Source organism: Channa argus, unplaced genomic scaffold (genome assembly GCF_033026475.1).
Source record: "Channa argus isolate prfri unplaced genomic scaffold, Channa argus male v1.0 Contig041, whole genome shotgun sequence".
NCBI lineage: Eukaryota > Metazoa > Chordata > Actinopteri > Anabantiformes > Channidae > Channa > Channa argus.
Genome location: NW_027125260.1, coordinates 258,193 through 283,917, shown reverse-complemented (window position 1 = coordinate 283,917; position 25,725 = coordinate 258,193). Strand labels below are relative to the sequence as shown.

The 25,725-nt window shown below is 41.6% G+C and overlaps 26 pseudogenes; all 26 read left to right on the top strand.

Moving 5' to 3' along the window:
* Positions 1 to 331: 331 nt before the first annotated feature.
* Positions 332 to 450, top strand: LOC137118743 (5S ribosomal RNA; annotated as a pseudogene).
* Positions 451 to 1,307: 857 nt separating this feature from the next.
* Positions 1,308 to 1,426, top strand: LOC137118502 (5S ribosomal RNA; annotated as a pseudogene).
* An 857-nt stretch (positions 1,427 to 2,283) lies between these two features.
* LOC137118687 (5S ribosomal RNA) lies at positions 2,284 to 2,402 on the top strand (annotated as a pseudogene).
* Positions 2,403 to 3,269: 867 nt separating this feature from the next.
* Positions 3,270 to 3,388, top strand: LOC137118655 (5S ribosomal RNA; annotated as a pseudogene).
* An 870-nt stretch (positions 3,389 to 4,258) lies between these two features.
* On the top strand, positions 4,259 to 4,377 carry LOC137118754 (5S ribosomal RNA; annotated as a pseudogene).
* An 868-nt stretch (positions 4,378 to 5,245) lies between these two features.
* LOC137118654 (5S ribosomal RNA) lies at positions 5,246 to 5,364 on the top strand (annotated as a pseudogene).
* Positions 5,365 to 6,231: 867 nt separating this feature from the next.
* LOC137118680 (5S ribosomal RNA) lies at positions 6,232 to 6,350 on the top strand (annotated as a pseudogene).
* Positions 6,351 to 7,217: 867 nt separating this feature from the next.
* LOC137118653 (5S ribosomal RNA) lies at positions 7,218 to 7,336 on the top strand (annotated as a pseudogene).
* Positions 7,337 to 8,206: 870 nt separating this feature from the next.
* On the top strand, positions 8,207 to 8,325 carry LOC137118685 (5S ribosomal RNA; annotated as a pseudogene).
* Positions 8,326 to 9,193: 868 nt separating this feature from the next.
* Positions 9,194 to 9,312, top strand: LOC137118618 (5S ribosomal RNA; annotated as a pseudogene).
* Positions 9,313 to 10,179: 867 nt separating this feature from the next.
* On the top strand, positions 10,180 to 10,298 carry LOC137118699 (5S ribosomal RNA; annotated as a pseudogene).
* Positions 10,299 to 11,155: 857 nt separating this feature from the next.
* LOC137118529 (5S ribosomal RNA) lies at positions 11,156 to 11,274 on the top strand (annotated as a pseudogene).
* Positions 11,275 to 12,141: 867 nt separating this feature from the next.
* Positions 12,142 to 12,260, top strand: LOC137118633 (5S ribosomal RNA; annotated as a pseudogene).
* Positions 12,261 to 13,128: 868 nt separating this feature from the next.
* LOC137118651 (5S ribosomal RNA) lies at positions 13,129 to 13,247 on the top strand (annotated as a pseudogene).
* An 867-nt stretch (positions 13,248 to 14,114) lies between these two features.
* On the top strand, positions 14,115 to 14,233 carry LOC137118679 (5S ribosomal RNA; annotated as a pseudogene).
* Positions 14,234 to 15,101: 868 nt separating this feature from the next.
* On the top strand, positions 15,102 to 15,220 carry LOC137118616 (5S ribosomal RNA; annotated as a pseudogene).
* Positions 15,221 to 16,077: 857 nt separating this feature from the next.
* Positions 16,078 to 16,196, top strand: LOC137118758 (5S ribosomal RNA; annotated as a pseudogene).
* An 857-nt stretch (positions 16,197 to 17,053) lies between these two features.
* Positions 17,054 to 17,172, top strand: LOC137118527 (5S ribosomal RNA; annotated as a pseudogene).
* Positions 17,173 to 18,031: 859 nt separating this feature from the next.
* On the top strand, positions 18,032 to 18,150 carry LOC137118597 (5S ribosomal RNA; annotated as a pseudogene).
* Positions 18,151 to 19,020: 870 nt separating this feature from the next.
* LOC137118752 (5S ribosomal RNA) lies at positions 19,021 to 19,139 on the top strand (annotated as a pseudogene).
* Positions 19,140 to 20,007: 868 nt separating this feature from the next.
* Positions 20,008 to 20,126, top strand: LOC137118650 (5S ribosomal RNA; annotated as a pseudogene).
* An 867-nt stretch (positions 20,127 to 20,993) lies between these two features.
* On the top strand, positions 20,994 to 21,112 carry LOC137118678 (5S ribosomal RNA; annotated as a pseudogene).
* An 868-nt stretch (positions 21,113 to 21,980) lies between these two features.
* Positions 21,981 to 22,099, top strand: LOC137118615 (5S ribosomal RNA; annotated as a pseudogene).
* An 857-nt stretch (positions 22,100 to 22,956) lies between these two features.
* On the top strand, positions 22,957 to 23,075 carry LOC137118757 (5S ribosomal RNA; annotated as a pseudogene).
* An 857-nt stretch (positions 23,076 to 23,932) lies between these two features.
* LOC137118526 (5S ribosomal RNA) lies at positions 23,933 to 24,051 on the top strand (annotated as a pseudogene).
* An 859-nt stretch (positions 24,052 to 24,910) lies between these two features.
* LOC137118596 (5S ribosomal RNA) lies at positions 24,911 to 25,029 on the top strand (annotated as a pseudogene).
* The last annotated feature ends 696 nt before the right edge of the window (positions 25,030 to 25,725 follow it).

Here is a 25,725-nt window from a genome sequence, read left to right as displayed (position 1 = left end):
TAGCACTTTCTGTGGGAAATGGCTTATTTTGTTTATTATGTTGGCCTTGGTTCGCCCTGAGTTGTAGTGTCATGTTTTGTTTGACACTTTCTTTCGTTTAAAATAAATATCATTCTGTTGGAACATCTCGATCCTGGATTTTGGTTTGGGGATCGGAGAGGGAACATGCTAATTTATCTTTGTATGTTCCACCCTGACCCCCTAGACAGGGGCGTAACAGACCAGTACAGTTATAGTACTTTGTACTTTGCCACATTTATCTTCTTCTTAGCAAGGGTCATGCATTCTGCTTCTCCAGCGTTTTTGAGAGCTGTTGATGATGTCAAATGCAGCTTACGGCCACACTGCTCTCTAAGCGCCCGATCCCGTCCGATCTCGGCAGCCAAATAGAGCCGGGCCTTGTTAGTACTTGGTAGGAAGACCGCCTGGGAATACCACGTGCTGTAAGCTTCTTTGCTTGGGTTTACGGGCAGCTCAAGCTGGTGTTACTGCCTATTTATTCATAGAAATTGTTCTATATTTTCATCAAATTTTGTTCTTTCATTGCTGTTTTGCTACTTGATTGGTTTGTCAACCATCGTGCTTCATTACTAATAGACCATGTTACGGTCCTGGCCATATGTGTTGTTTTTATTTTCTTGTTCTTATAGGTGCCCTGCCTGATTGGCCGGATTGGGGGGCAGTACAGGAAGCGGATTGGTCCATCCTACACTTCCTGGAGTTTTAAAAGTACGGTTCCCAACAGCTAGCGAGGCTCTTTCTGGCATCAGCACCTGTTTGCTGTTCTTGGTTTCCAAACCTTATTTAGCATTTTTGAATTGTTAGGTTTTGTGCCGTGGTTTTGTTTATAAATTGTATATTTTGTAAATAGTATTAAATCTGTAGGGGTGAACTGCCATTTTCTTTGGACTGTTTTCACATTAGGGAGTTAGGGTTAGCGACTGTCTTTTGGTTTGTTTATTTCTATCATGCTAGCTAGCACTTTCTGTGGGAAATGCCTTATTTTGTTTATTATGTTGGCCTTGGTTCGCCCTGAGTTGTAGTGTCATGTTTTGTTTGACACTTTCTTTCGTTTAAAATAAATATCATTCTGTTGGAACATCTCGATCCTGGATTTTGGTTTGGGGATCGGAGAGGGAACATGCTAATTTATCTTTGTATGTGGCACCCTGACCCCCTAGACAGGGGCGTAACAGACCAGTACAGTTATAGTACTTTGTACTTTGCCACATTTATCTTCTTCTTAGCAAGTGTCATGCATTCTGCTTCTCCAGCGTTTTTAAGAGCTGTTGATGATGTCAAATGCAGCTTACGGCCACACCGCTCTCTAAGCGCCCGATCTCGTCCGATCTCGGCAGCCAAATAGAGCCGGGCCTGGTTAGTACTTGGTAGGAAGACCGCCTGGGAATACCAGGTGCTGTAAGCTTTTTTGCTTGGGTTTACGGGCAGCACAAGCTGGTGTTACTGCCTATTTATTCATAGAAATTGTTCTATATTTTCATCAAATTTTGTTCTTTCATTGCTGTTTTGCTACTTTATTGGTTTGCCAACCATCGTGCTTCATTACTAATAGACCATGTTACGGTCCTGGCCATATGTGTTGTTTTTATTTTCTTGTTCTTATAGGTGCCCTTCCTGATTGGCCGGATTGGGGGGCAGTACCGGAAGCTGAGTGGTCCATCCTACACTTCCTGGAGTTTTAAAAGTACGGTTCCCAACAGCTAGCGAGGCTCTTTCTGGCATCAGCACCTGTTTGCTGTTCTTGGTTTCCAAACCTTATTTAGCATTTTTGAATTGTTAGGTTTTGTGCCGTGGTTTTGTTTATAAATTGTATATTTTGTAAATAGTATTAAATCTGTAGGGGTGAACTGCCATTTTCTTTGGACTGTTTTCACATTAGGGAGTTAGGGTTAGCGACTGTCTTTTGGTTTGTTTATTTCTATCAGGCTAGCTAGCACTTTCTGTGGGAAATGGCTTATTTTGTTTATTATGTTGGCCTTGGTTCGCCCTGAGTTGTAGTGTCATGTTTGGTTTGACACTTTCTTTCGTTTAAAATAAATATCATTCTGTTGGAACATCTCGATTCTGGATTTTGGTTTGGGGATCGGAGAGGGAACATGCTAATTTATCTTTGTATGTTGCACCCTGACCCCCTAGACAGGGGCGTAACAGACCAGTACAGTTATAGTACTTTGTACTTTGCCACATTTATCTTCTTCTTAGCAAGTGTCATGCATTCTGCTTCTCCAGCGTTTTTAAGAGCTGTTGATGATGTCAAATGCAGCTTCCGGCCACACCGCTCTCTGAGCGCCCGATCTCGTCCGATCTCGGCAGCCAAATAGGGCCGGGCCTGGTTAGTACTTGGTAGGAAGACCGCCTGGGAATACCAGGTGCTGTAAGCTTTTTTGCTTGGGTTTACGGGCAGCTCAAGCTGGTGTTACTGCCTATTTATTCATAGAAATTGTTCTATATTTTCATCAAATTTTGTTCTTTCATTGCTGTTTTGCTACTTTATTGGTTTGTCAACCATCGTGCTTCATTACTAGTAGACCATGTTACGGTCCTGGCCATATGTGTTGTTTTTATTTTCTTGTTCTTATAGGTGCCCTGCCTGATTGGCCGGATTTGGGGGAAGTACAGGAAGCTGATTGGTCCATCCTACACTTCCTGGAGTTTTAAAAGTACGGTTCCCAACAGCTAGCGAGGCTCTTTCTGGCAGCAGCACCTGTTTGCTGTTCTTGGTTTCCAAATCTTATTTAGCAGTTTTGAATTGTTAGGTTTTGTGCCGTGGTTTTGTTTATAAATTGTATATTTTGTAAATAGTATTAAATCTGTAGGGGTGGACTGCCATTTTCTTTTGATTGTTTTCTCTTGTTTTCACATTAGGGAGTTAGGGTTAGCGACTATCTTTTGGTTTGTTTATTTCTATCAGGCTAGCTAGCACTTTCTGTGGGAAATGGCTTATTTTGTTTATTATGTTGGCCTTGGTTCGCCCTGAGTTGTAGTGTCATGTTTTGTTTGACACTTTCTTTCGTTTAAAATAAATATCATTCTGTTGGAACATCTCAATCCTGGATTTTGGTTTGAGGATCGGAGAGGGAACATGCAAATTTATCTTTGTATGTTTCACCCTGACCCCCTAGACAGGGGCGTAACAGACCAGTACAGTTATAGTACTTTGTACTTTGCCACATTTATCTTCTTCTTAGCAAGTGTCATGCATTCTGCTTCTCTAGCGTTTTTAAGAGCTGTTGATGATATCAAATGCATGTTACGGCCACACCGCTCTCTAAGCGCCCGATCTCGTCCGATCTCGGCAGCCAAATAGGGCCGGGCCTGGTTAGTACTTGGTAGGAAGACCGCCTGGGAATACCAGGTGCTGTAAGCTTTTTTGCTTGGGTTTACGGGCAGCTCAAGCTGGTGTTACTGCCTATTTATTCATAGAAATTGTTCTATATTTTCATCAAATTTTGTTCTTTCATTGCTGTTTTGCTACTTTATTGGTTTGTCAACCATCGTGCTTCATTACTAGTAGACCATGTTACGGTCATGGCCATATGTGTTGTTTTTATTTTCTTGTTCTTATAGGTGCCCTGCCTGATTGGCCGGATTTGGGGGAAGTACAGGAAGCTGATTGGTCCATCCTACACTTCCTGGAGTTTTAAAAGTACGGTTCCCAACAGCTAGCGAGGCTCTTTCTGGCAGCAGCACCTGTTTGCTGTTCTTAGTTTCCAAATCTTATTTAGCATTTTTGAATTGTTAGGTTTTGTGCCGTGGTTTTGTTTATAAATTGTATATTTTGTAAATAGTATTAAATCTGTAGGGGTGGACTGCCATTTTTCTTTTGATTGTTTTCTCTTGTTTTCACATTATAGGGAGTTAGGGTTAGCGACTATCTTTTGGTTTGTTTATTTCTATCAGGCTAGCTAGCACTTTCTGTGGGAAATGGCTTATTTTGTTTATTATGTTGGCCTTGGTTCGCCCTGAGTTGTAGTGTCATGTTTTGTTTGACACTTTCTTTCGTTTAAAATAAATATCATTCTGTTGGAACATCTCGATTCTGGATTTTGGTTTGGGGATCGGAGAGGGAACATGCTAATTTATCTTTGTATGTTGCACCCTGACCCCCTAGACAGGGGCGTAACAGACCAGTACAGTTATAGTACTTTGTACTTTGCCACATTTATCTTCTTCTTAGCAAGTGTCATGCATTCTGCTTCTCCAGCGATTTTAAGAGCTGTTGATGATGTCAAATGCAGCTTCCGGCCACACCGCTCTCTGAGCGCCCGATCTCGTCCGATCTCGGCAGCCAAATACGGCCGGGCCTGGTTAGTACTTGGTAGGAAGACCGCCTGGGAATACCAGGTGCTGTAAGCTTTTTTGCTTGGGTTTACGGGCAGCACAAGCTGGTGTTACTGCCTATTTATTCATAGAAATTGTTCTATATTTTCATCAAATTTTGTTCTTTCATTGCTGTTTTGCTACTTTATTGGTTTGTCAACCATCGTGCTTCATTACTAGTAGACCATGTTACGGTCCTGGCCATATGTGTTGTTTTTATTTTCTTGTTCTTATAGGTGCCCTGCCTGATTGGCTGGATTGGGGGGCAGTACAGGAAGCTGATTGGTCCATCCTACACTTCCTGGAGTTTTAAAAGTATGGTTCCCAACAGCTAGCGAGGCTCTTTCTGGCATCAGCACCTGTTTGCTGTTCTTGGTTTCCAAACCTTATTTAGCATTTTTGAATTGTTAGGTTTTGTGCCGTGGTTTTGTTTATAAATTGTATATTTTGTAAATAGTATTAAATCTGTAGGGGTGGACTGCCATTTTTCTTTTGATTGTTTTCTCTTGTTTTCACATTAGGGAGTTAGGGTTAGCGACTGTCTTTTGGTTTGTTTATTTCTATCAGGCTAGCTAGCACTTTCTGTGGGAAATGGCTTATTTTGTTTATTATGTTGGCCTTGGTTCGCCCTGAGTTGTAGTGTCATGTTTTGTTTGACACTTTCTTTCGTTTAAAATAAATATCATTCTGTTGGAACATCTCAATCCTGGATTTTGGTTTGGGGATCGGAGAGGGAACATGCAAATTTATCTTTGTATGTTTCACCCTGACCCCCTAGACAGGGGCGTAACAGACCAGTACAGTTATAGTACTTTGTACTTTGCCACATTTATCTTCTTCTTAGCAAGTGTCATGCATTCTGCTTCTCTAGCGTTTTTAAGAGCTGTTGATGATGTCAAATGCATGTTACGGCCACACCGCTCTCTAAGCGCCCGATCTCGTCCGATCTCGGCAGCCAAATAGGGCCGGGCCTGGTTAGTACTTGGTAGGAAGACCGCCTGGGAATACCAGGTGCTGTAAGCTTTTTTGCTTGGGTTTACGGGCAGCTCAAGCTGGTTTTACTGCCTATTTATTCATAGAAATTGTTCTATATTTTCATCAAATTTTGTTCTTTCATTGCTGTTTTGCTACTTTATTGGTTTGTCAACCATCGTGCTTCATTACTAGTAGACCATGTTACGGTCCTGGCCATATGTGTTGTTTTTATTTTCTTGTTCTTATAGGTGCCCTGCCTGATTGGCCGGATTTGGGGGAAGTACAGGAAGCCGATTGGTCCATCCTACACTTCCTGGAGTTTTAAAAGTACGGTTCCCAACAGCTAGCGAGGCTCTTTCTGGCAGCAGCACCTGTTTGCTGTTCTTGGTTTCCAAATCTTATTTAGCAGTTTTGAATTGTTAGGTTTTGTGCCGTGGTTTTGTTTATAAATTGTATATTTTGTAAATAGTATTAAATCTGTAGGGGTGGACTGCCATTTTCTTTTGATTGTTTTCTCTTGTTTTCACATTAGGGAGTTAGGGTTAGCGACTATCTTTTGGTTTGTTTATTTCTATCAGGCTAGCTAGCACTTTCTGTGGGAAATGGCTTATTTTGTTTATTATGTTGGCCTTGGTTCGCCCTGAGTTGTAGTGTCATGTTTTGTTTGACACTTTCTTTCGTTTAAAATAAATATCATTCTGTTGGAACATCTCAATCCTGGATTTTGGTTTGAGGATCGGAGAGGGAACATGCAAATTTATCTTTGTATGTTTCACCCTGACCCCCTAGACAGGGGCGTAACAGACCAGTACAGTTATAGTACTTTGTACTTTGCCACATTTATCTTCTTCTTAGCAAGTGTCATGCATTCTGCTTCTCCAGCGTTTTTAAGAGCTGTTGATGATGTCAAATGCAGCTTACGGCCACACCGCTCTCTGAGCGCCCGATCTCGTCCGATCTCAGCAGCCAAATAGGGCCGGGCCTGGTTAGTACTTGGTAGGAAGACCGCCTGGGAATACCAGGTGCTGTAAGCTTTTTTGCTTGGGTTTACGGGCAGCACAAGCTGGTGTTACTGCCTATTTATTCATAGAAATTGTTCTATATTTTCATCAAATTTTGTTCTTTCATTGCTGTTTTGCTACTTTATTGGTTTGTCAACCATCGTGCTTCATTACTAGTAGACCATGTTACGGTCCTGGCCATATGTGTTGTTTTTATTTTCTTGTTCTTATAGGTGCCCTGCCTGATTGGCCGGATTTGGGGGAAGTACAGGAAGCTGATTGGTCCATCCTACACTTCCTGGAGTTTTAAAAGTACGGTTCCCAACAGCTAGCGAGGCTCTTTCTGGCAGCAGCACCTGTTTGCTGTTCTTGGTTTCCAAATCTTATTTAGCAGTTTTGAATTGTTAGGTTTTGTGCCGTGGTTTTGTTTATAAATTGTATATTTTGTAAATAGTATTAAATCTGTAGGGGTGGACTGCCATTTTCTTTTGATTGTTTTCTCTTGTTTTCACATTAGGGAGTTAGGGTTAGCGACTATCTTTTGGTTTGTTTATTTCTATCAGGCTAGCTAGCACTTTCTGTGGGAAATGGCTTATTTTGTTTATTATGTTGGCCTTGGTTCGCCCTGAGTTGTAGTGTCATGTTTTGTTTGACACTTTCTTTCGTTTAAAATAAATATCATTCTGTTGGAACATCTCAATCCTGGATTTTGGTTTGAGGATCGGAGAGGGAACATGCAAATTTATCTTTGTATGTTTCACCCTGACCCCCTAGACAGGGGCGTAACAGACCAGTACAGTTATAGTACTTTGTACTTTGCCACATTTATCTTCTTCTTAGCAAGTGTCATGCATTCTGCTTCTCTAGCGTTTTTAAGAGCTGTTGATGATATCAAATGCATGTTACGGCCACACCGCTCTCTAAGCGCCCGATCTCGTCCGATCTCGGCAGCCAAATAGGGCCGGGCCTGGTTAGTACTTGGTAGGAAGACCGCCTGGGAATACCAGGTGCTGTAAGCTTTTTTGCTTGGGTTTACGGGCAGCTCAAGCTGGTGTTACTGCCTATTTATTCATAGAAATTGTTCTATATTTTCATCAAATTTTGTTCTTTCATTGCTGTTTTGCTACTTTATTGGTTTGTCAACCATCGTGCTTCATTACTAGTAGACCATGTTACGGTCATGGCCATATGTGTTGTTTTTATTTTCTTGTTCTTATAGGTGCCCTGCCTGATTGGCCGGATTTGGGGGAAGTACAGGAAGCTGATTGGTCCATCCTACACTTCCTGGAGTTTTAAAAGTACGGTTCCCAACAGCTAGCGAGGCTCTTTCTGGCAGCAGCACCTGTTTGCTGTTCTTAGTTTCCAAATCTTATTTAGCATTTTTGAATTGTTAGGTTTTGTGCCGTGGTTTTGTTTATAAATTGTATATTTTGTAAATAGTATTAAATCTGTAGGGGTGGACTGCCATTTTTCTTTTGATTGTTTTCTCTTGTTTTCACATTATAGGGAGTTAGGGTTAGCGACTATCTTTTGGTTTGTTTATTTCTATCAGGCTAGCTAGCACTTTCTGTGGGAAATGGCTTATTTTGTTTATTATGTTGGCCTTGGTTCGCCCTGAGTTGTAGTGTCATGTTTTGTTTGACACTTTCTTTCGTTTAAAATAAATATCATTCTGTTGGAACATCTCGATTCTGGATTTTGGTTTGGGGATCGGAGAGGGAACATGCTAATTTATCTTTGTATGTTGCACCCTGACCCCCTAGACAGGGGCGTAACAGACCAGTACAGTTATAGTACTTTGTACTTTGCCACATTTATCTTCTTCTTAGCAAGTGTCATGCATTCTGCTTCTCCAGCGATTTTAAGAGCTGTTGATGATGTCAAATGCAGCTTCCGGCCACACCGCTCTCTGAGCGCCCGATCTCGTCCGATCTCGGCAGCCAAATAGGGCCGGGCCTGGTTAGTACTTGGTAGGAAGACCGCCTGGGAATACCAGGTGCTGTAAGCTTTTTTGCTTGGGTTTACGGGCAGCACAAGCTGGTGTTACTGCCTATTTATTCATAGAAATTGTTCTATATTTTCATCAAATTTTGTTCTTTCATTGCTGTTTTGCTACTTTATTGGTTTGTCAACCATCGTGCTTCATTACTAGTAGACCATGTTACGGTCCTGGCCATATGTGTTGTTTTTATTTTCTTGTTCTTATAGGTGCCCTGCCTGATTGGCTGGATTGGGGGGCAGTACAGGAAGCTGATTGGTCCATCCTACACTTCCTGGAGTTTTAAAAGTATGGTTCCCAACAGCTAGCGAGGCTCTTTCTGGCAGCAGCACCTGTTTGCTGTTCTTGGTTTCCAAACCTTATTTAGCATTTTTGAATTGTTAGGTTTTGTGCCGTGGTTTTGTTTATAAATTGTATATTTTGTAAATAGTATTAAATCTGTAGGGGTGGACTGCCATTTTTCTTTTGATTGTTTTCTCTTGTTTTCGCATTAGGGAGTTAGGGTTAGCGACTGTCTTTTGGTTTGTTTATTTCTATCAGGCTAGCTAGCACTTTCTGTGGGAAATGGCTTATTTTGTTTATTATGTTGGCCTTGGTTCGCCCTGAGTTGTAGTGTCATGTTTTGTTTGACACTTTCTTTCGTTTAAAATAAATATCATTCTGTTGGAACATCTCAATCCTGGATTTTGGTTTGAGGATCGGAGAGGGAACATGCAAATTTATCTTTGTATGTTTCACCCTGACCCCCTAGACAGGGGCGTAACAGACCAGTACAGTTATAGTACTTTGTACTTTGCCACATTTATCTTCTTCTTAGCAAGTGTCATGCATTCTGCTTCTCCAGCGTTTTTAAGAGCTGTTGATGATGTCAAATGCAGCTTACGGCCACACCGCTCTCTAAGCGCCCGATCTCGTCCGATCTCGGCAGCCAAATAGAGCCGGGCCTGGTTAGTACTTGGTAGGAAGACCGCCTGGGAATACCAGTTGCTGTAAGCTTTTTTGCTTGGGTTTACGGGCAGCACAAGCTGGTGTTACTGCCTATTTATTCATAGAAATTGTTCTATATTTTCATCAAATTTTGTTCTTTCATTGCTGTTTTGCTACTTTATTGGTTTGTCAACCATCGTGCTTCATTACTAATAGACCATGTTACGGTCCTGGCCATATGTGTTGTTTTTATTTTCATGTTCTTATAGGTGCCCTGCCTGATTGGCCGGATTGGGGGGCAGTACCGGAAGCTGAGTGGTCCATCCTACACTTCCTGGAGTTTTAAAAGTACGGTTCCCAACAGCTAGCGAGGCTCTTTCTGGCATCAGCACCTGTTTGCTGTTCTTGGTTTCCAAACCTTATTTAGTATTTCTGAATTGTTAGGTTTTGTGCCGTGGTTTTGTTTATAAATTGTATATTTTGTAAATAGTATTAAATCTGTAGGGGTGAACTGCCATTTTCTTTGGACTGTTTTCTCTTGTTTTCACATTAGGGAGTTAGGGTTAGTGACTGTCTTTTGGTTTGTTTATTTCTATCAGGCTAGCTAGCACTTTCTGTGGGAAATGGCTTATTTTGTTTATTATGTTGGCCTTGGTTCGCCCTGAGTTGTAGTGTCATGTTTTGTTTGACACTTTCTTTCGTTTAAAATAAATATCATTCTGTTGGAACATCTCGATCCTGGATTTTGGTTACGGGATCGGAGAGGGAACATGCTAATTTATCTTTGTATGTTGCACCCTGACCCCCTAGACAGGGGCGTAACAGACCAGTACAGTTATAGTACTTTGTACTTTGCCACATTTATCTTCTTCTTAGCAAGTGTCATGCATTCTGCTTCTCCAGCGTTTTTGACAGCTGTTGATGATGTCAAATGCAGCTTATGGCCACACTGCTCTCTAAGCGCCCGATCCCGTCCGATCTCGGCAGCCAAATAGGGCCGGGCCTTGTTAGTACTTGGTAGGAAGACCGCCTGGGAATACCAGGTGCTGTAAGCTTCTTTGCTTGGGTTTACGGGCAGCACAAGCTGGTGTTACTGCCTATTTATTCATAGAAATTGTTCTATATTTTCATCAAATTTTGTTCTTTCATTGCTGTTTTGCTACTTTATTGGTTTGCCAACCATCGTGCTTCATTACTAGTAGACCATGTTACGGTCCTGGCCATATGTGTTGTTTTTATTTTCTTGTTCTTATAGGTGCCCTGCCTGATTGGCTGGATTGGGGGGCAGTACAGGAAGCTGATTGGTCCATCCTACACTTCCTGGAGTGTTAAAAGTACGGTTCCCAACAGCTAGCGAGGCTCTTTCTGGCATCAGCACCTGTTTGCTGTTCTTGGTTTCCAAACCTTATTTAGCATTTTTGAATTGTTAGGTTTTGTGCCGTGGTTTTGTTTATAAATTGTATATTTTGTAAATAGTATTAAATCTGTAGGGGTGAACTGCCATTTTCTTTGGACTGTTTTCACATTAGGGAGTTAGGGTTAGCGACTGTCTTTTGGTTTGTTTATTTCTATCAGGCTAGCTAGCACTTTCTGTGGGAAATGGCTTATTTTGTTTATTATGTTGGCCTTGGTTCGCCCTGAGTTGTAGTGTCATGTTTTGTTTGACACTTTCTTTCGTTTAAAATAAATATCATTCTGTTGGAACATCTCGATCCTGGATTTTGGTTTGGGGATCGGAGAGGGAACATGCTAATTTATCTTTGTATGTTGCACCCTGAGCCCCTAGACAGGGGCGTAACAGACCAGTACAGTTATAGTCCTTTGTACTTTGCCACATTTATCTTCTTCTTAGCAAGTGTCATGCATTCTGCTTCTCCAGCGTTTTTAAGAGCTGTTGATGATGTCAAATGCAGCTTACGGCCACACCGCTCTCTAAGCGCCCGATCTCGTCAGATCTCGGCAGCCAAATAGAGCCGGGCCTGGTTAGTACTTGGTAGGAAGACCGCCTGGGAATACCAGGTGCTGTAAGCTTCTTTGCTTGGGTTTACGGGCAGCACAAGCTGGTGTTACTGCCTATTTATTCATAGAAATTGTTCTATATTTTCATCAAATTTTGTTCTTTCATTGCTGTTTTGCTACTTTATTGGTTTGCCAACCATCGTGCTTCATTACTAGTAGACCATGTTACGGTCCTGGCCATATGTGTTGTTTTTATTTTCTTGTTCTTATAGGTGCCCTGCCTGATTGGCCGGATTGGGGGGCAGTACAGGAAGCTGATTGGTCCATCCTACACTTCCTGGAGTTTTAAAAGTACGGTTCCCAACAGCTAGCGAGGCTCTTTCTGGCATCAGCACCTGTTTGCTGTTCTTGGTTTCCAAACCTTATTTAGCATTTTTGAATTGTTAGGTTTTGTGCCGTGGTTTTGTTTATAAATTGTATATTTTGTAAATAGTATTAAATCTGTAGGGGTGGACTGCCATTTTCTTTTGATTGTTTTCTCTTGTTTTCACATTAGGGAGTTAGGGTTAGCGACTGTCTTTTGGTTTGTTTATTTCTATCAGGCTAGCTAGCACTTTCTGTGGGAAATGGCTTATTTTGTTTATTATGTTGGCCTTGGTTCGCCCTGAGTTGTAGTGTCATGTTTTGTTTGACACTTTCTTTCGTTTAAAATAAATATCATTCTGTTGGAACATCTCGATCCTGGATTTTGGTTTGGGGATCGGAGAGGGAACATGCTAATTTATCTTTGTATGTTCCACCCTGACCCCCTAGACAGGGGCGTAACAGACCAGTACAGTTATAGTACTTTGTACGTTGCCACATTTATCTTCTTCTTAGCAAGGGTCATGCATTCTGCTTCTCCAGCGTTTTTGAGAGCTGTTGATGATGTCAAATGCAGCTTACGGCCACACTGCTCTCTAAGCGCCCGATCCCGTCCGATCTCGGCAGCCAAATAGAGCCGGGCCTTGTTAGTACTTGGTAGGAAGACCGCCTGGGAATACCAGGTGCTGTAAGCTTCTTTGCTTGGGTTTACGGGCAGCACAAGCTGGTGTTACTGCCTATTTATTCATAGAAATTGTTCTATATTTTCATCAAATTTTGTTCTTTCATTGCTGTTTTGCTACTTGATTGGTTTGTCAACCATCGTGCTTCATTACTAATAGACCATGTTACGGTCCTGGCCATATGTGTTGTTTTTATTTTCTTGTTCTTATAGGTGCCCTGCCTGATTGGCCGGATTGGGGGGCAGTACAGGAAGCTGATTGGTCCATCCTACACTTCCTGGAGTTTTAAAAGTACGGTTCCCAACAGCTAGCGAGGCTCTTTCTGGCATCAGCACCTGTTTGCTGTTCTTGGTTTCCAAACCTTATTTAGCATTTTTGAATTGTTAGGTTTTGTGCCGTGGTTTTGTTTATAAATTGTATATTTTGTAAATAGTATTAAATCTGTAGGGGTGGACTGCCATTTTTCTTTTGATTGTTTTCTCTTGTTTTCACATTAGGGAGTTAGGGTTAGCGACTGTCTTTTGGTTTGTTTATTTCTATCAGGCTAGCTAGCACTTTCTGTGGGAAATGGCTTATTTTGTTTATTATGTTGGCCTTGGTTCGCCCTGAGTTGTAGTGTCATGTTTTGTTTGACACTTTCTTTCGTTTAAAATAAATATCATTCTGTTGGAACATCTCAATCCTGGATTTTGGTTTGGGGATCGGAGAGGGAACATGCAAATTTATCTTTGTATGTTTCACCCTGACCCCCTAGACAGGGGCGTAACAGACCAGTACAGTTATAGTACTTTGTACTTTGCCACATTTATCTTCTTCTTAGCAAGTGTCATGCATTCTGCTTCTCTAGCGTTTTTAAGAGCTGTTGATGATGTCAAATGCATGTTACGGCCACACCGCTCTCTAAGCGCCCGATCTCGTCCGATCTCGGCAGCCAAATAGGGCCGGGCCTGGTTAGTACTTGGTAGGAAGACCGCCTGGGAATACCAGGTGCTGTAAGCTTTTTTGCTTGGGTTTACGGGCAGCTCAAGCTGGTTTTACTGCCTATTTATTCATAGAAATTGTTCTATATTTTCATCAAATTTTGTTCTTTCATTGCTGTTTTGCTACTTTATTGGTTTGTCAACCATCGTGCTTCATTACTAGTAGACCATGTTACGGTCCTGGCCATATGTGTTGTTTTTATTTTCTTGTTCTTATAGGTGCCCTGCCTGATTGGCCGGATTTGGGGGAAGTACAGGAAGCCGATTGGTCCATCCTACACTTCCTGGAGTTTTAAAAGTACGGTTCCCAACAGCTAGCGAGGCTCTTTCTGGCAGCAGCACCTGTTTGCTGTTCTTGGTTTCCAAATCTTATTTAGCAGTTTTGAATTGTTAGGTTTTGTGCCGTGGTTTTGTTTATAAATTGTATATTTTGTAAATAGTATTAAATCTGTAGGGGTGGACTGCCATTTTCTTTTGATTGTTTTCTCTTGTTTTCACATTAGGGAGTTAGGGTTAGCGACTATCTTTTGGTTTGTTTATTTCTATCAGGCTAGCTAGCACTTTCTGTGGGAAATGGCTTATTTTGTTTATTATGTTGGCCTTGGTTCGCCCTGAGTTGTAGTGTCATGTTTTGTTTGACACTTTCTTTCGTTTAAAATAAATATCATTCTGTTGGAACATCTCAATCCTGGATTTTGGTTTGAGGATCGGAGAGGGAACATGCAAATTTATCTTTGTATGTTTCACCCTGACCCCCTAGACAGGGGCGTAACAGACCAGTACAGTTATAGTACTTTGTACTTTGCCACATTTATCTTCTTCTTAGCAAGTGTCATGCATTCTGCTTCTCCAGCGTTTTTAAGAGCTGTTGATGATGTCAAATGCAGCTTACGGCCACACCGCTCTCTGAGCGCCCGATCTCGTCCGATCTCAGCAGCCAAATAGGGCCGGGCCTGGTTAGTACTTGGTAGGAAGACCGCCTGGGAATACCAGGTGCTGTAAGCTTTTTTGCTTGGGTTTACGGGCAGCACAAGCTGGTGTTACTGCCTATTTATTCATAGAAATTGTTCTATATTTTCATCAAATTTTGTTCTTTCATTGCTGTTTTGCTACTTTATTGGTTTGTCAACCATCGTGCTTCATTACTAGTAGACCATGTTACGGTCCTGGCCATATGTGTTGTTTTTATTTTCTTGTTCTTATAGGTGCCCTGCCTGATTGGCCGGATTTGGGGGAAGTACAGGAAGCTGATTGGTCCATCCTACACTTCCTGGAGTTTTAAAAGTACGGTTCCCAACAGCTAGCGAGGCTCTTTCTGGCAGCAGCACCTGTTTGCTGTTCTTGGTTTCCAAACCTTATTTAGCATTTTTGAATTGTTAGGTTTTGTGCCGTGGTTTTGTTTATAAATTGTATATTTTGTAAATAGTATTAAATCTGTAGGGGTGGACTGCCATTTTTCTTTTGATTGTTTTCTCTTGTTTTCGCATTAGGGAGTTAGGGTTAGCGACTGTCTTTTGGTTTGTTTCTTTCTATCAGGCTAGCTAGCACTTTCTGTGGGAAATGGCTTATTTTGTTTATTATGTTGGCCTTGGTTCGCCCTGAGTTGTAGTGTCATGTTTTGTTTGACACTTTCTTTCGTTTAAAATAAATATCATTCTGTTGGAACATCTCAATCCTGGATTTTGGTTTGAGGATCGGAGAGGGAACATGCAAATTTATCTTTGTATGTTTCACCCTGACCCCCTAGACAGGGGCGTAACAGACCAGTACAGTTATAGTACTTTGTACTTTGCCACATTTATCTTCTTCTTAGCAAGTGTCATGCATTCTGCTTCTCCAGCGTTTTTAAGAGCTGTTGATGATGTCAAATGCAGCTTACGGCCACACCGCTCTCTAAGCGCCCGATCTCGTCCGATCTCGGCAGCCAAATAGAGCCGGGCCTGGTTAGTACTTGGTAGGAAGACCGCCTGGGAATACCAGTTGCTGTAAGCTTTTTTGCTTGGGTTTACGGGCAGCACAAGCTGGTGTTACTGCCTATTTATTCATAGAAATTGTTCTATATTTTCATCAAATTTTGTTCTTTCATTGCTGTTTTGCTACTTTATTGGTTTGTCAACCATCGTGCTTCATTACTAATAGACCATGTTACGGTCCTGGCCATATGTGTTGTTTTTATTTTCATGTTCTTATAGGTGCCCTGCCTGATTGGCCGGATTGGGGGGCAGTACCGGAAGCTGAGTGGTCCATCCTACACTTCCTGGAGTTTTAAAAGTACGGTTCCCAACAGCTAGCGAGGCTCTTTCTGGCATCAGCACCTGTTTGCTGTTCTTGGTTTCCAAACCTTATTTAGTATTTCTGAATTGTTAGGTTTTGTGCCGTGGTTTTGTTTATAAATTGTATATTTTGTAAATAGTATTAAATCTGTAGGGGTGAACTACCATTTTCTTTGGACTGTTTTCACATTAGGGAGTTAGGGTTAGCGACTGTCTTTTGGTTTGTTTATTTCTATCAGGCTAGCTAGCACTTTCTGTGGGAAATGGCTTATTTTGTTTATTATGTTGGCCTTGGTTCGCCCTGAGTTGTAGTGTCATGTTTTGTTTGACACTTTCTTTCGTTTAAAATAAATATCATTCTGTTGGAACATCTCGATCCTGGATTTTGGTTTGGGGATCGGAGAGGGAACATGCTAATTTATCTTTGTATGTTGCACCCTGACCCCCTAGACAGGGGCGTAACAGACCAGTACAGTTATAGTACTTTGTACTTTGCCACATTTATCTTCTTCTTAGCAAGTGTCATGCATTCTGCTTCTCCAGCGTTTTTGAGAGCTGTTGATGATGTCAAATGCAGCTTATGACCACACTGCTCTCTAAGCGCCCGATCCCGTCCGATCTCGGCAGCCAAATAGGGCCGGGCCTTGTTAGTACTTGGTAGGAAGACCGCCTGGGAATACCAGGTGCTGTAAGCTTCTTTGCTTGGGTTTACGGGCAGCACAAGCTGGTGTTACTGCCTATTTATTCATAGAAATTGTTCTATATTTTCATCAAATTTTGTTCTTTCATTGCTGTTTTGCTACTTTATTGGTTTGCCAACCATCGTGCTTCATTACTAGTAGACCATGTTACGGTCCTGGCCATATGTGTTGTTTTTATTTTCTTGTTCTTATAGGTGCCCTGCCTGATTGGCTGGATTGGGGGGCAGTACAGGAAGCTGATTGGTCCATCCTACACTTCCTGGAGTGTTAAAAGTACGGTTCCCAACAGCTAGCGAGGCTCTTTCTGGCATCAGCACCTGTTTGCTGTTCTTGGTTTCCAAACCTTATTTAGCATTTTTGAATTGTTAGGTTTTGTGCCGTGGTTTTGTTTATAAATTGTATATTTTGTAAATAGTATTAAATCTGTAGGGATGAACTGCCATTTTCTTTGGACTGTTTTCACATTAGGGAGTTAGGGTTAGCGACTGTCTTTTGGTTTGTTTATTTCTATCAGGCTAGCTAGCACTTTCTGTGGGAAATGGCTTATTTTGTTTATTATGTTGGCCTTGGTTCGCCCTGAGTTGTAGTGTCATGTTTTGTTTGACACTTTCTTTCGTTTAAAATAAATATCATTCTGTTGGAACATCTCGATCCTGGATTTTGGTTTGGGGATCGGAGAGGGAACATGCTAATTTATCTTTGTATGTTGCACCCTGAGCCCCTAGACAGGGGCGTAACAGACCAGTACAGTTATAGTCCTTTGTACTTTGCCACATTTATCTTCTTCTTAGCAAGTGTCATGCATTCTGCTTCTCCAGCGTTTTTAAGAGCTGTTGATGATGTCAAATGCAGCTTACGGCCACACCGCTCTCTAAGCGCCCGATCTCGTCAGATCTCGGCAGCCAAATAGAGCCGGGCCTGGTTAGTACTTGGTAGGAAGACCGCCTGGGAATACCAGGTGCTGTAAGCTTCTTTGCTTGGGTTTACGGGCAGCACAAGCTGGTGTTACTGCCTATTTATTCATAGAAATTGTTCTATATTTTCATCAAATTTTGTTCTTTCATTGCTGTTTTGCTACTTTATTGGTTTGCCAACCATCGTGCTTCATTACTAGTAGACCATGTTACGGTCCTGGCCATATGTGTTGTTTTTATTTTCTTGTTCTTATAGGTGCCCTGCCTGATTGGCCGGATTGGGGGGCAGTACAGGAAGCTGATTGGTCCATCCTACACTTCCTGGAGTTTTAAAAGTACGGTTCCCAACAGCTAGCGAGGCTCTTTCTGGCATTAGCACCTGTTTGCTGTTCTTGGTTTCCAAACCTTATTTAGCATTTTTGAATTGTTAGGTTTTGTGCCGTGGTTTTGTTTATAAATTGTATATTTTGTAAATAGTATTAAATCTGTAGGGGTGAACTGCCATTTTCTTTGGACTGTTTTCACATTAGGGAGTTAGGGTTAGCAACTGTCTTTTGGTTTGTTTTTTTTTCTATCAGGCTAGCAAGCACTTTCTATGGGAAATGGCTTATTTTGTTTATTATGTTGGCCTTGGTTCGCCCTGAGTTGTAGTGTCATGTTTTGTTTGACACTTTCTTTCGTTTAAAATAAATATCATTCTGTTGGAACATCTCGATCCTGGATTTTGGTTTGGGGATCGGAGAGGGAACATGCTAATTTATCTTTGTATGTTGCACCCTGAGCCCCTAGACAGGGGCGTAACAGACCAGTACAGTTATAGTCCTTTGTACTTTGCCACATTTATCTTCTTCTTAGCAAGTGTCATGCATTCTGCTTCTCCAGCGTTTTTAAGAGCTGTTGATGATGTCAAATGCAGCTTACGGCCACACCGCTCTCTAAGCGCCCGATCTTGTCAGATCTCGGCAGCCAAATAGAGCCGGGCCTGGTTAGTACTTGGTAGGAAGACCGCCTGGGAATACCAGGTGCTGTAAGCTTTTTTGTTTGGGTTTACGGCCAGCACAAGCTGGTGTTACTGCCTATTTATTCATAGAAATTGTTCTATATTTTCATCAAATTTTGTTCTTTCATTTCTGTTTTGCTACTTTATTGGTTTGTCAACCATCTTGCTTCATTACTAGTAGACCATGTTACGGTCCTGGCCATATGTGTTGTTTTTATTTTGTTGTTCTTATAGGTGCCCTGCCTGATTGGCCGGATTTGGGGGAAGTACAGGAAGCTGATTGGTCCATCCTACACTTCCTGGAGTTTTAAAAGTACGGTTCCCAACAGCTAGCGAGGCTCTTTCTGGCAGCAGCACCTGTTTGCTGTTCTTAGTTTCCAAATCTTATTTAGCATTTTTGAATTGTTAGGTTTTGTGCCGTGGTTTTGTTTATAAATTGTATATTTTGTAAATAGTATTAAATCTGTAGGGGTGGACTGCCATTTTTCTTTTGATTGTTTTCTCTTGTTTTCACATTATAGGGAGTTAGGGTTAGCGACTATCTTTTGGTTTGTTTATTTCTATCAGGCTAGCTAGCACTTTCTGTGGGAAATGGCTTATTTTGTTTATTATGTTGGCCTTGGTTCGCCCTGAGTTGTAGTGTCATGTTTTGTTTGACACTTTCTTTCGTTTAAAATAAATATCATTCTGTTGGAACATCTCGATTCTGGATTTTGGTTTGGGGATCGGAGAGGGAACATGCTAATTTATCTTTGTATGTTGCACCCTGACCCCCTAGACAGGGGCGTAACAGACCAGTACAGTTATAGTACTTTGTACTTTGCCACATTTATCTTCTTCTTAGCAAGTGTCATGCATTCTGCTTCTCCAGCGATTTTAAGAGCTGTTGATGATGTCAAATGCAGCTTCCGGCCACACCGCTCTCTGAGCGCCCGATCTCGTCCGATCTCGGCAGCCAAATACGGCCGGGCCTGGTTAGTACTTGGTAGGAAGACCGCCTGGGAATACCAGGTGCTGTAAGCTTTTTTGCTTGGGTTTACGGGCAGCACAAGCTGGTGTTACTGCCTATTTATTCATAGAAATTGTTCTATATTTTCATCAAATTTTGTTCTTTCATTGCTGTTTTGCTACTTTATTGGTTTGTCAACCATCGTGCTTCATTACTAGTAGACCATGTTACGGTCCTGGCCATATGTGTTGTTTTTATTTTCTTGTTCTTATAGGTGCCCTGCCTGATTGGCTGGATTGGGGGGCAGTACAGGAAGCTGATTGGTCCATCCTACACTTCCTGGAGTTTTAAAAGTATGGTTCCCAACAGCTAGCGAGGCTCTTTCTGGCATCAGCACCTGTTTGCTGTTCTTGGTTTCCAAACCTTATTTAGCATTTTTGAATTGTTAGGTTTTGTGCCGTGGTTTTGTTTATAAATTGTATATTTTGTAAATAGTATTAAATCTGTAGGGGTGGACTGCCATTTTTCTTTTGATTGTTTTCTCTTGTTTTCACATTAGGGAGTTAGGGTTAGCGACTGTCTTTTGGTTTGTTTATTTCTATCAGGCTAGCTAGCACTTTCTGTGGGAAATGGCTTATTTTGTTTATTATGTTGGCCTTGGTTCGCCCTGAGTTGTAGTGTCATGTTTTGTTTGACACTTTCTTTCGTTTAAAATAAATATCATTCTGTTGGAACATCTCAATCCTGGATTTTGGTTTGGGGATCGGAGAGGGAACATGCAAATTTATCTTTGTATGTTTCACCCTGACCCCCTAGACAGGGGCGTAACAGACCAGTACAGTTATAGTACTTTGTACTTTGCCACATTTATCTTCTTCTTAGCAAGTGTCATGCATTCTGCTTCTCTAGCGTTTTTAAGAGCTGTTGATGATGTCAAATGCATGTTACGGCCACACCGCTCTCTAAGCGCCCGATCTCGTCCGATCTCGGCAGCCAAATAGGGCCGGGCCTGGTTAGTACTTGGTAGGAAGACCGCCTGGGAATACCAGGTGCTGTAAGCTTTTTTGCTTGGGTTTACGGGCAGCTCAAGCTGGTTTTACTGCCTATTTATTCATAGAAATTGTTCTATATTTTCATCAAATTTTGTTCTTTCATTGCTGTTTTGCTACTTTATTGGTTTGTCAACCATCGTGCTTCATTACTAGTAGACCATGTTACGGTCCTGGCCATATGTGTTGTTTTTATTTTCTTGTTCTTATAGGTGCCCTGCCTGATTGGCCGGATTTGGGGGAAGTACAGGAAGCCGATTGGTCCATCCTACACTTCCTGGAGTTTTAAAAGTACGGTTCCCAACAGCTAGCGAGGCTCTTTCTGGCAGCAGCACCTGTTTGCTGTTCTTGGTTTCCAAATCTTATTTAGCAGTTTTGAATTGTTAGGTTTTGTGCCGTGGTTTTGTTTATAAATTGTATATTTTGTAAATAGTATTAAATCTGTAGGGGTGGACTGCCATTTTCTTTTGATTGTTTTCTCTTGTTTTCACATTAGGGAGTTAGGGTTAGCGACTATCTTTTGGTTTGTTTATTTCTATCAGGCTAGCTAGCACTTTCTGTGGGAAATGGCTTATTTTGTTTATTATGTTGGCCTTGGTTCGCCCTGAGTTGTAGTGTCATGTTTTGTTTGACACTTTCTTTCGTTTAAAATAAATATCATTCTGTTGGAACATCTCAATCCTGGATTTTGGTTTGAGGATCGGAGAGGGAACATGCAAATTTATCTTTGTATGTTTCACCCTGACCCCCTAGACAGGGGCGTAACAGACCAGTACAGTTATAGTACTTTGTACTTTGCCACATTTATCTTCTTCTTAGCAAGTGTCATGCATTCTGCTTCTCCAGCGTTTTTAAGAGCTGTTGATGATGTCAAATGCAGCTTACGGCCACACCGCTCTCTGAGCGCCCGATCTCGTCCGATCTCAGCAGCCAAATAGGGCCGGGCCTGGTTAGTACTTGGTAGGAAGACCGCCTGGGAATACCAGGTGCTGTAAGCTTTTTTGCTTGGGTTTACGGGCAGCACAAGCTGGTGTTACTGCCTATTTATTCATAGAAATTGTTCTATATTTTCATCAAATTTTGTTCTTTCATTGCTGTTTTGCTACTTTATTGGTTTGTCAACCATCGTGCTTCATTACTAGTAGACCATGTTACGGTCCTGGCCATATGTGTTGTTTTTATTTTCTTGTTCTTATAGGTGCCCTGCCTGATTGGCCGGATTTGGGGGAAGTACAGGAAGCTGATTGGTCCATCCTACACTTCCTGGAGTTTTAAAAGTACGGTTCCCAACAGCTAGCGAGGCTCTTTCTGGCAGCAGCACCTGTTTGCTGTTCTTGGTTTCCAAACCTTATTTAGCATTTTTGAATTGTTAGGTTTTGTGCCGTGGTTTTGTTTATAAATTGTATATTTTGTAAATAGTATTAAATCTGTAGGGGTGGACTGCCATTTTTCTTTTGATTGTTTTCTCTTGTTTTCGCATTAGGGAGTTAGGGTTAGCGACTGTCTTTTGGTTTGTTTCTTTCTATCAGGCTAGCTAGCACTTTCTGTGGGAAATGGCTTATTTTGTTTATTATGTTGGCCTTGGTTCGCCCTGAGTTGTAGTGTCATGTTTTGTTTGACACTTTCTTTCGTTTAAAATAAATATCATTCTGTTGGAACATCTCAATCCTGGATTTTGGTTTGAGGATCGGAGAGGGAACATGCAAATTTATCTTTGTATGTTTCACCCTGACCCCCTAGACAGGGGCGTAACAGACCAGTACAGTTATAGTACTTTGTACTTTGCCACATTTATCTTCTTCTTAGCAAGTGTCATGCATTCTGCTTCTCCAGCGTTTTTAAGAGCTGTTGATGATGTCAAATGCAGCTTACGGCCACACCGCTCTCTAAGCGCCCGATCTCGTCCGATCTCGGCAGCCAAATAGAGCCGGGCCTGGTTAGTACTTGGTAGGAAGACCGCCTGGGAATACCAGTTGCTGTAAGCTTTTTTGCTTGGGTTTACGGGCAGCACAAGCTGGTGTTACTGCCTATTTATTCATAGAAATTGTTCTATATTTTCATCAAATTTTGTTCTTTCATTGCTGTTTTGCTACTTTATTGGTTTGTCAACCATCGTGCTTCATTACTAATAGACCATGTTACGGTCCTGGCCATATGTGTTGTTTTTATTTTCATGTTCTTATAGGTGCCCTGCCTGATTGGCCGGATTGGGGGGCAGTACCGGAAGCTGAGTGGTCCATCCTACACTTCCTGGAGTTTTAAAAGTACGGTTCCCAACAGCTAGCGAGGCTCTTTCTGGCATCAGCACCTGTTTGCTGTTCTTGGTTTCCAAACCTTATTTAGTATTTCTGAATTGTTAGGTTTTGTGCCGTGGTTTTGTTTATAAATTGTATATTTTGTAAATAGTATTAAATCTGTAGGGGTGAACTACCATTTTCTTTGGACTGTTTTCACATTAGGGAGTTAGGGTTAGCGACTGTCTTTTGGTTTGTTTATTTCTATCAGGCTAGCTAGCACTTTCTGTGGGAAATGGCTTATTTTGTTTATTATGTTGGCCTTGGTTCGCCCTGAGTTGTAGTGTCATGTTTTGTTTGACACTTTCTTTCGTTTAAAATAAATATCATTCTGTTGGAACATCTCGATCCTGGATTTTGGTTTGGGGATCGGAGAGGGAACATGCTAATTTATCTTTGTATGTTGCACCCTGACCCCCTAGACAGGGGCGTAACAGACCAGTACAGTTATAGTACTTTGTACTTTGCCACATTTATCTTCTTCTTAGCAAGTGTCATGCATTCTGCTTCTCCAGCGTTTTTGAGAGCTGTTGATGATGTCAAATGCAGCTTATGACCACACTGCTCTCTAAGCGCCCGATCCCGTCCGATCTCGGCAGCCAAATAGGGCCGGGCCTTGTTAGTACTTGGTAGGAAGACCGCCTGGGAATACCAGGTGCTGTAAGCTTCTTTGCTTGGGTTTACGGGCAGCACAAGCTGGTGTTACTGCCTATTTATTCATAGAAATTGTTCTATATTTTCATCAAATTTTGTTCTTTCATTGCTGTTTTGCTACTTTATTGGTTTGCCAACCATCGTGCTTCATTACTAGTAGACCATGTTACGGTCCTGGCCATATGTGTTGTTTTTATTTTCTTGTTCTTATAGGTGCCCTGCCTGATTGGCTGGATTGGGGGGCAGTACAGGAAGCTGATTGGTCCATCCTACACTTCCTGGAGTGTTAAAAGTACGGTTCCCAACAGCTAGCGAGGCTCTTTCTGGCATCAGCACCTGTTTGCTGTTCTTGGTTTCCAAACCTTATTTAGCATTTTTGAATTGTTAGGTTTTGTGCCGTGGTTTTGTTTATAAATTGTATATTTTGTAAATAGTATTAAATCTGTAGGGATGAACTGCCATTTTCTTTGGACTGTTTTCACATTAGGGAGTTAGGGTTAGCGACTGTCTTTTGGTTTGTTTATTTCTATCAGGCTAGCTAGCACTTTCTGTGGGAAATGGCTTATTTTGTTTATTATGTTGGCCTTGGTTCGCCCTGAGTTGTAGTGTCATGTTTTGTTTGACACTTTCTTTCGTTTAAAATAAATATCATTCTGTTGGAACATCTCGATCCTGGATTTTGGTTTGGGGATCGGAGAGGGAACATGCTAATTTATCTTTGTATGTTGCACCCTGAGCCCCTAGACAGGGGCGTAACAGACCAGTACAGTTATAGTCCTTTGTACTTTGCCACATTTATCTTCTTCTTAGCAAGTGTCATGCATTCTGCTTCTCCAGCGTTTTTAAGAGCTGTTGATGATGTCAAATGCAGCTTACGGCCACACCGCTCTCTAAGCGCCCGATCTCGTCAGATCTCGGCAGCCAAATAGAGCCGGGCCTGGTTAGTACTTGGTAGGAAGACCGCCTGGGAATACCAGGTGCTGTAAGCTTCTTTGCTTGGGTTTACGGGCAGCACAAGCTGGTGTTACTGCCTATTTATTCATAGAAATTGTTCTATATTTTCATCAAATTTTGTTCTTTCATTGCTGTTTTGCTACTTTATTGGTTTGCCAACCATCGTGCTTCATTACTAGTAGACCATGTTACGGTCCTGGCCATATGTGTTGTTTTTATTTTCTTGTTCTTATAGGTGCCCTGCCTGATTGGCCGGATTGGGGGGCAGTACAGGAAGCTGATTGGTCCATCCTACACTTCCTGGAGTTTTAAAAGTACGGTTCCCAACAGCTAGCGAGGCTCTTTCTGGCATTAGCACCTGTTTGCTGTTCTTGGTTTCCAAACCTTATTTAGCATTTTTGAATTGTTAGGTTTTGTGCCGTGGTTTTGTTTATAAATTGTATATTTTGTAAATAGTATTAAATCTGTAGGGGTGAACTGCCATTTTCTTTGGACTGTTTTCACATTAGGGAGTTAGGGTTAGCAACTGTCTTTTGGTTTGTTTTTTTTTCTATCAGGCTAGCAAGCACTTTCTATGGGAAATGGCTTATTTTGTTTATTATGTTGGCCTTGGTTCGCCCTGAGTTGTAGTGTCATGTTTTGTTTGACACTTTCTTTCGTTTAAAATAAATATCATTCTGTTGGAACATCTCGATCCTGGATTTTGGTTTGGGGATCGGAGAGGGAACATGCTAATTTATCTTTGTATGTTGCACCCTGAGCCCCTAGACAGGGGCGTAACAGACCAGTACAGTTATAGTCCTTTGTACTTTGCCACATTTATCTTCTTCTTAGCAAGTGTCATGCATTCTGCTTCTCCAGCGTTTTTAAGAGCTGTTGATGATGTCAAATGCAGCTTACGGCCACACCGCTCTCTAAGCGCCCGATCTTGTCAGATCTCGGCAGCCAAATAGAGCCGGGCCTGGTTAGTACTTGGTAGGAAGACCGCCTGGGAATACCAGGTGCTGTAAGCTTTTTTGTTTGGGTTTACGGCCAGCACAAGCTGGTGTTACTGCCTATTTATTCATAGAAATTGTTCTATATTTTCATCAAATTTTGTTCTTTCATTTCTGTTTTGCTACTTTATTGGTTTGTCAACCATCTTGCTTCATTACTAGTAGACCATGTTACGGTCCTGGCCATATGTGTTGTTTTTATTTTGTTGTTCTTATAGGTGCCCTGCCTGATTGGCCGGATTTGGGGGAAGTACAGGAAGCTGATTGGTCCATCCTACACTTCCTGGAGTTTTAAAAGTACGGTTCCCAACAGCTAGCGAGGCTCTTTCTGGCAGCAGCACCTGTTTGCTGTTCTTAGTTTCCAAATCTTATTTAGCATTTTTGAATTGTTAGGTTTTGTGCCGTGGTTTTGTTTATAAATTGTATATTTTGTAAATAGTATTAAATCTGTAGGGGTGGACTGCCATTTTTCTTTTGATTGTTTTCTCTTGTTTTCACATTAGGGAGTTAGGGTTAGCGACTGTCTTTTGGTTTGTTTATTTCTATCAGGCTAGCTAGCACTTTCTGTGGGAAATGGCTTATTTTGTTTATTATGTTGGCCTTGGTTCGCCCTGAGTTGTAGTGTCATGTTTTGTTTGACACTTTCTTTCGTTTAAAATAAATATCATTCTGTTGGAACATCTCAATCCTGGATTTTGGTTTGGGGATCGGAGA